Below are 9,425 nucleotides of genomic sequence, written 5' to 3' on the forward strand. Positions count from 1 at the left end.
CAAAAATTAGACCCACTGTCATACCTGCTTCGAACTAAAAAAATAAACAAAAGTTTTAATACCGTAACATCCGAAAAGACTCGTGAAGTACGCATGACGAATGGATAAATGGTAACTATATGGCTGATAAATGTCAGTTTACTCTCTCAAACGTAATGCCAAGGTCCCTTACGGATGATATTTGTGACAGAGCTCTGTATGTAAGCATACCAAAGAGATGATATAGTCGTACTCGGCAGATTCGTAATAACCAGAAAAAACAAAGTAAGAATCAATTAAAATCCCTTTCCCTTATTCATTTCCAGGTCATGTTACGTTTGTATAGGCTAGCGACCAAACTAGAGGGTCTTTATTCAACGTCGATTATTTAACATGGACCTATTTTATCGATAACAATCAAAGAAAACACGACCGTCACAATAAAGCCGGTCCATAAAACAAATAAAATCCTTATAGCAGTGCGAACTCCGTCGTTTTTATCTGAAAAAGCAGCTCTTGGAGGTTTGTAAGGACTTCATAAATAATCCGACTCGTGGTCAATGGGGCAGAATGACGTCACAGCAAAACCTTTCCAAAGCGGCGGCCAAACGGCGGTCTGCGAGACAATGGACCGCGGCAGTTAAGGGGTCGGCAAGTAGGTATATTACTGTCGACAAAGCACTCTCGAGTCAATAATTTTGAGCCACTCCAAATAAATCATTAAATATCAGAGATATTTCTTTATTTCGTTCACAAAAGAACCTTCGAATTAATGCTTGCAAAGTTATATTTGGGTGGTTCACAATAATTATTATGGATCAAGTCCAATTTTCATTAAATTAGATTTTTTAGTTCAATGGCTAGATAAAATAGATATCAATATTGTGTGTTAATATCACAATTGTAGTACTACTAATACTAATTATTGAACATACATAATTGTGAAAAACACTTATAACCAAAAATATATTATAACCAATAGAAAACATCTTTTTGAAAAAAGTACGCCACCTGGCAGGAATCGAACCTGCATCTCTTGGGTTTACGTCCCGTCCACGCATTATCATCTATGCTACGAGGTGACATACTAATTGCGACAAATTTTAACTATTGGCTTTTTAATACCTCCCCATCAGCGCACTTCCAAATCAAGCTACTATTGGCAATCGGTTTTTATTTATTAAATCAAATTAGGTATCTAATACTTCAATTTAGGCCAATAGTTAAAATTTGTCGCCATTAGTATGTTGCAATTAGAGATACAGGTTTGATTCCTGCCAGGTGGCTTACTTTTTTCAAAAAGATTTTTTTTATTGGTTATATCTCTCTATTTCTCAGAAGTGTTTCTCAAAATTATGTATGTTAAAATTTATCGCAATTAATATATCCCCTCGAAGCATAGAAGATAATGCGCAGACGTAAACCCATGAGATACAGGTTCGATTCCTGATGGGTGCCTTTTTTCTATTGGTGGCCAGCATAGAGTTTCTTATAATTAACAATAATTTGTATTTTTCTCATTTATACTTTGATGGGTTTTCTATCTAGTATTATATGACGTATATTTATAATGACACCCACGATGGCCACGCGGCTTAAGCGTTGGACTATCACGCCGTGGGTCTCAGGTTCGAATCCTGGGTCTGGCAAGTATACATATTGTTTTTCAATTTGTGTGTCAGGGTATGGACCTAATAGGTTGAGCAAGTGGCTGACATCCATTTCTCGTAAAAAACCAAATCTGTCAATACAAACTTCTACTCTGTGGAGGCCCATATGATCCTATTAGGATCGGACATTGTCGAAAAAAAATATATAATATTCGTAATAAATTTTTAACTTATAGCAAGAAACGGTACGAAATGTGTGGCCACGATGGCCACGATGGCCACGCGGCTTAAGCGTTGGACTATCACGCCGTGGGTCTCAGGTTCAAATCCTGGGTCTGGTAAGTATACATATTGTTTTTCAATTTGTGTGTCAGGGTATGGACCTAATAGGTTGAGCAAGTGGCTGACATCCATTTCTCGTAAAAAACCAAATCTGTCAATACAAACCTCTACTCTGTGGAGGCCCATATGATCCTATTAGGATCGGACCTTGTCGAAAAAAAATATATAATATTCGTTATAAATTTTTAACTTATAGCAAGAAACGGTACGAAATGACAATAAATTAACTGACAGATTTAAGCTTTTGAATTTTCGAATAAAATTGAATTCAGTTTTAACATAGTTTATAATTTATTAAGATGATAGTTTTACTTGTTGTTCTGGAATTAGCACTACACAACTGATCGGCGTCACACCATTAAGGCTTCGAAGGAGAAATGACGCAGTGGCGCAACGGCGTCTCTAATGACGCGACGTCCAATCAAGCGAGTTATCGCTGAATTTAAATCACTACCAAGCGCTTCTTACTGCAGTTGTGTTTATAAGTACAAATACTTAGTGCATATAAGATTGCCGTTATGATGAAACTATGTATATGGAAATACTAAAATGAAAAATGTAAAAAGAAAAAGGTGAATAATAATGAGTTTAGTGTTTATCAGTATCAATCTTTCTCTTCTTGGTTATCTTGCCTTAAATTTAATGCAGTCGTTTTTTATGTGGCCAAGAATCACCATCTCCACCATTCAATATAGAACTCTGTTTGTCTTAGAGCAGAGTGAAGTAAGTTAAAAGTAAATAAGCTCATTCACTTGCACTCTCCAAAAGGTAAATACACTCTGACAACGAATACTGTGTTCGAGATGTAGAGTATTTGTTGTCGGTGTGTATCTAACTTTTGGTGAGTCACAATATAGTGCCTGAAGATGCTGAAAGACGAAACCTGGGTCGAAAAAAACGACTCAAATGGAATAGTATAAAACTTAAATCCATTATAATTTAAATTCAAATTCCATCAAGTACCCTCTTTCGATAGTATTTTAATATTAATGTTATTTTACAACGTTTTTCATAGCTAGTATTCTTATTTGTCCGGTACAAATCTTGCAATCGATTTTTAACTAACTTTCCGACTAGCTACACATTTGAAACTTTTAGAACATATTAATGCATTCTTTTAATACTTTTAGCCATCTTTAAGTAGAATTGAATTCATTTTCAGTTAATTCTGTTTTGTATGAAAAGTTATTTCGACACCATTATCGGTTGCTGGGGTCCTAGCAACTAAATTATTAATATATACGTGCGTTACTATAGAAATCACTATGACATGTCAAAATGACATTTCAGTATTATTTCTATCAAGTACATTTTTTTTGATCGTTTAAAGCTAGTCAAGTCAAGTTTATATGATTCAACAGAACATTTAAAAACGTTGTATATAAAAAGTTCTTTTTATCTTGTAATAATTTTTTATTCTATTTCAATTTAGTCTTTAACGTTGATAGCTTTTTCGGGATATAAATCCATCTTTGGAACGGTTAACTGTGACTGAAGTTGAATATTTGAATTGGTTTAATTATCAACTTCATATTGCCAGAATATGCATTACGGAAACATATCACATATTATGGAAATATCTTTTCTCAGCAAATGTCATTCTTTCATAATTAAAAAAATAAACCAATACATGTACGATATCTGTAGCTAGTAGACACAGAGTACAGCTGCGAATTACGGATACCTTTGAGAATGTCGACGAATTGAAAGGTGCCCTGGCGGTGGATAAGACTGAAGAAGAAAATTGTAAAGTTCTTTAACAGAATTGGAGTGAGGCCTGATCGGCGAATTCCTTTCTCGAAGGGAAGAGGTGATATGACAGCAAGTCGCAGGCAAAACCTCGGTAAAATCATAAAAAAGACAGTCTAAGTATTGCAATATCAATGTTACGATAGCACAATATCTTCATATAGACTTTTGGCAGCCATTGTTGTATTAAAGCTAAATTACACTATCAGATTTGTACACTAATGGTTTACTCCGATCGTCCTCCCAATCATAAAATGTCACTTTAGATCTTCCAATGAATATTTTTCTAACAGCTTTATCAACAAACGCTGACAGTTGGGTTGATAATTACTAATTAGTAATTGTCTACATGCATCTCAAAATCATCGACTGAATCATGCGCAATTAATACATTTTTATCTTTTTTGACCATAATTTCAGTGAATGATCCAAAGTGGCATTAATCACGATCTGCGTAGACAGTCGGTGAGACGATCGAGGCAGACGACTTGGCATTTATAAAACAGATATTGTTGAAAACTTAACGTAAATTAAGAACTGATCCATCGCACGAATCTGTTTTTTTAACCCACTGAAAACAGATTGTAAAGAAGAAAAGGGTGAAAAAACAGCCAGATTCAAATAATATTGACTTTTCTAAAACAACTACAACTTTTCTGTTATATTATGTTTAATTTCAAAATTCCTTTTAAACTTCAATACTCTGTACCTTTCTTTTTAAACAAAATCTTGGTAAATTTTTATGAGTTTAAGAAATATCTAAAAAAAATAATTTAAACATTTTTACTAATGACAAGCAGCACCAAATTACGCCAATTATCTCCAATGAATTAAAGTGACTCAAACACATCTTTAATATCAATAATTAGAAGATAAAAAGAACTTTTTATATACAACGTTTTTAAATTTTCTGCTGAATCACATCAACTTGACTTGACTAGCTTAAACGATCGAAAAAAATGTATTTGTTAGAAATAATACTGAAATGTCATTTTGACACTCATATTGATTTCCATATTAACGCACGTATATATTAATAATTTAGTAGCTAGGACCACCTCCTTAGCAACCAATAATAGTGGATTGAATTACGGATTTCTTCCGAAATAACTTTTTACACACACAGAATTAACTGAAAATGAATTTAATTCTACTTAAAGATGGCTAAAAGTATTTAAAAAATGCATTGGCATCGTGTTTTGATAAATATTCTAAAAGTTTCAAATGTCTAACTAGTCGGAAAGTTAGTTAAAAATCGATTGCAAGATTTGTACCGGACAAACAACTACCGGACAAATAAGAATACGACCTAATAAAAACGTTGTAAAAAATGAAAAGTTTTAAAATAAACTAAATCGCCTAATATAATGAATACAATATAATACCAACAAAACTTTAGACCTTACTGAAATAAATATAATCAAATACCGTACATATGAAATGAATGTGTACTTATTTTTATTTATACTATAAAATGCAAAGGTTATGCTTTGTACAAACATGCAACACTCAAAGGAATTTAAAAATTTATACACACAGATAACTACTGACTTCACAAGTTTATGTAAATTTCTATTGCATTTTCTGTCTGGGTAGAAATTTGCAGTCTCATAAGAATCGCTTGTATTATTTATTTTTACATAAAATTGTCGACTGGACAATTTTAATATAGTATGAAGTTTCTATCGGAAGTATATTTTAGTAATTTCTGGGCATAAATAATTCTTTTTTTTTTGTGATTTTACCGAGGCTTTGACTGCGACTCGCTGTCATATCGCCTCTTCTCTTCTAGAAAGGAATCCGTCGATCAAGTCCGTTAAATAACTTTACAATTTTGCCTTGCTCTTTCGTCTTACCCACCGCCAGGACACCTTTCAATTCGTCGACATTCTGATAGATATCCGTAATTTGCAGTTATACTCTGTGAAGTTCATATTTAGGGCATTGTAGTGCTATAAGTATGTACAATGTCCTCTAAAACATGGCATTCATCGCAGAGTTGGAATTTGTTTCTTCCCGTGAGGACATCAAATCTTTTGCACATTGTGTGCCCTGTTTTTAGCCTCAGTATTAATTTAGGCTCATTCCTCGTCAAAGGATAAATAATTTTTTTTATAAATAGTCATTTTATAATATAAAATAAAAAATCAAGAAATTGATAATATTATAATATACATACTTAAAACTTTCATAGCAGATTTTGTGGACGTAATTTTTTTGTTTTATTATCATAGAGAGCTTCAAAATCTCTCACTGTATCGGGCTTTACATCACTTAGCATGGCACTGGCTGTAGGACTATAAACCAACGGGAGATAAAGAAAGATCCATTTTGATCTTCAAGTAATATGTATCATTTTTTGTTTGTTTATATTTGCATTATCTGAACCACGAGAAAAAGCATCAAAATGAATTACATGTTGTATCGAATTTTGTCTCGGAACTTTAGGCTGATAAAAAAGCTCCATGTAACTCGCATAAATATTTCAGCAAAGCTTTAAGTTGCCGGGTTAACTTTAAGTTTAAACTTTTACCTGCTGAATTTTTTGCGCAAGTTAATGCGGATCCCGTTTGGGGAAGATTTAAAGCCTTTTTTCACGTGCCGTGTAAAACCAAAATACAAGCTTTCGTACCAAGTGCAAAATAACGACTTAAATTTCGTTATCTCCGTTTTGTAACTTTTCTTTAACGCAAAATTTATTTGCTCCTAATTATTGTTGTAAAAGAAAAGTGGCTGGAATATACCTACAATCAAGGTTTGTTGTTAAACGACTTTATTAATTAATTATCTACTTAATTTATTTGACTAAATTACGACAGTATTAATTATAAAAACTACGTATTGGCCGTCACGTAAGAAAATAACACATTAAGAACTTTGTATGGATGCCGTCCAAAGGCACCCTTTAAAAATAGCAAGAAAATAAATTTAGCAAGACGTTGCTGAATATGCCAAAGTTATCATAATATTTCGTATGTGGTCAAAGTAATAGTGATCGAATGAAATGAATTGGAAGCCTTTCTCATACAAGGAGCTCCGGATCAGATCCTTGATATGAAAGAGACAACACACGAGTTCGTCTTTCGTTGCGGTTCTTCGTGGTACTTTGCTTAGAAATTTCTTCATGCCTATTAAATCCTTTAATATGTTTATACCTAGTGTTTATACGACAGTTCCCAAATGATCGACTAAAAGACTATTATTTATGGATGAAGAAGAAAAAAACCTCACTGATGAGTAAAGTAGAATTAGTAAGGTAAATATAACTTGCGATGACACTGTGGCTCAGTGGCGACCGGTGAGTTATTTTACAGGGAGTTCACTTTTTTCACCTTTTGACTGCCGTAAAAAGGCATTTGCCTTCATCAAAACTTCACCAAAAAATTCAAAAAAAACTATTGGTTTTTTTAATTTAGTACATTTAAAAGAAATCATAAATAACTCACTATTTGTTATTTGTTGTACGTCTAAAAACAGTTTTTCTTGAAAAAAATGGATTTTAAGCTTTAACACAAACTGGTTGACAAGAACTATTTTGTTTTGACCGAATTATTAGTACTACCGAAATATCTCGTATCTGGCAGTGACCGGGATTTATTGTTCATTTGTATGAGAAATCCATTCTTCTGTTTTTCATCGACACAAAGTTTTCAATTACGCGTTGTTCAAGTCAGGAATCTCTTGTATCATTCTTTTTTTCGATACTGAGCATACATAATGCGTTCAATCTTGATTGCGCGATGGTGTTTCTACTAAAACACTTGATCCATTTGAGTGTGAAAAAACATCTTTCGCTTTCCACTGATGTCATCGGAATAGTAAAAATTAAATTTAATAGTAAAACCGTTTACGTAAATGTGTCAATAAGATTTTTTTAGATTAAAATGTTTTATAATGCTGAGGCGCCATCAGCATTATAAAAATTATCCAAGCTGTAAATAACAGACAATTCATTTTTGAGTTTATTTTTATCTAAAAAGTCAGACGTATTACATAGCTAGTTTGGAGAGATATCATAATTGAAAAACATTGTGAATTTAGTTATCAAACTGAAAAAAACTTGAAGTTTATTTTTAAATTGTACTTCGCCTAAATTTGAGAAATGTTGTCAACATGTGCGGAAATTTAATATACGTACTGTGAAAAGAATTTATTTTTATAATAATATTGAATAAAAATTGTCAAACAATAATTGTACGTGTGATACGGGCTGTATTGTTTTAAAACCGATGAAGCCGCATTCGGGCCGAGAACGACTGCAACTGTCGCTCCGGAGCACGTAGAAAAAATATTTACGTATTGCTATTCCACGCGACAGACGACGCTCTTTCTCATTGCAAAGAAATCGAAATTAGATTACTGGGCGTTTTGGTACGAGCGATGTCGGATATCGCTCCTATCAACATATAATATTATTATTTAAAATAGCCGGTTAAAACACATATTAGAATTTGTTTTTGTATATGAATTAATGACTACGGTAATAGATCAGAACACTATTAATTAATCAAATATAAATTAAATACTAATTTAAAAAAAGTCTTTTCGCATAAATTGAGTGGGTGGGTGTGCAACGCTCCAGCGCTCTCAAGGGAGAATCGCCACTGCTGTGGCTTATGTCTTCCGATATACGATTTTCTTTCTTGTACATTGAATAAGAGACTATTGATTAACAGGGTGTTAACAACCTACCTCCACCCTTCGCCACCGATGTGTATAATTATAATATAATCTTCTTCTTCTTCTCTTCTTCCACCCTGTAATATTGGGGCATAGAGCAAGCACACATTTGCGCCACTTCCCTCGGTTTATCGCCAACTCTTGTGCCTCCCGTGATGTCTAAGTCTAAGTTTTTTTTTTATTTTTATAGTATTTACAATGTATTAAGGCTATACGTCAGTTAAGCCATGGTCTTAAAAAATCGTGGCTAGGCGATGCGCGGATTGCGGGTCGCGGGTGCAAATGACGCATGCCGACCGAAATTTAATTTGTCATATAAATCCAACATGCGTCCATTTATAATGTTCTGTTAATTGTTCTATTAGTAAAAATACGAATATATCCATTGACATTTTTTATAAAGTAAATGGGTAACGTTCCTAGTCGGCTCTAGGACGATTTGGCACCGGGACAACTGGACGCCATGGAATTCTAAAATAAATAGACGTTAGGTACCTACTTATATGTACTTAAAAAAAACATATTTAATATTATTATTTATATTTAAATGATTATATTATGATTTAATAGTTGGTCAGAATGAAAATATACAGACGTAAATAATGATTTAATCGTGCATATGTTTAAGTTCCGACGAAAAAAATTTTATATAAAGCTTTAGGCATGGTAATTCTCAATCCGCAATAAAGAATACATTATGTTGAGTAAAATGAATTAAAACTACTAAGAAGTAGATAGCAACTGATTAAAATACCTCGTCTACGTTCTGTATACGCGTCTACGATATACGACAATATGTTATCATAAAATTCAATTGCACTTAAAAACAAGACATGCAATATAACAAACACTATTCTTGCTAAAAAGCCGCCTTTTCCCACGGCTACCTGTATCAATGTAATCTCCTCCTATTATTCGAAGAATGCCTTGATCCTTGTAAGAAGAAAATAAAAAAAATAAAAATAAAAACCGCTCAAAGCATCCCCCTTCCAGTTCCCACGCCAGGCGCCTTGGGAATTTTCATGATAAAGGGTTGGAAAGAAATAGGAGCAAAGGCATTTTCGT

Source organism: Rhyacophila brunnea, unplaced genomic scaffold (genome assembly GCF_057557595.1).
Source record: "Rhyacophila brunnea isolate RB1 unplaced genomic scaffold, BYU_Rbru_1.0 scaffold_23, whole genome shotgun sequence".
Classification (NCBI taxonomy): domain Eukaryota; kingdom Metazoa; phylum Arthropoda; class Insecta; order Trichoptera; family Rhyacophilidae; genus Rhyacophila; species Rhyacophila brunnea.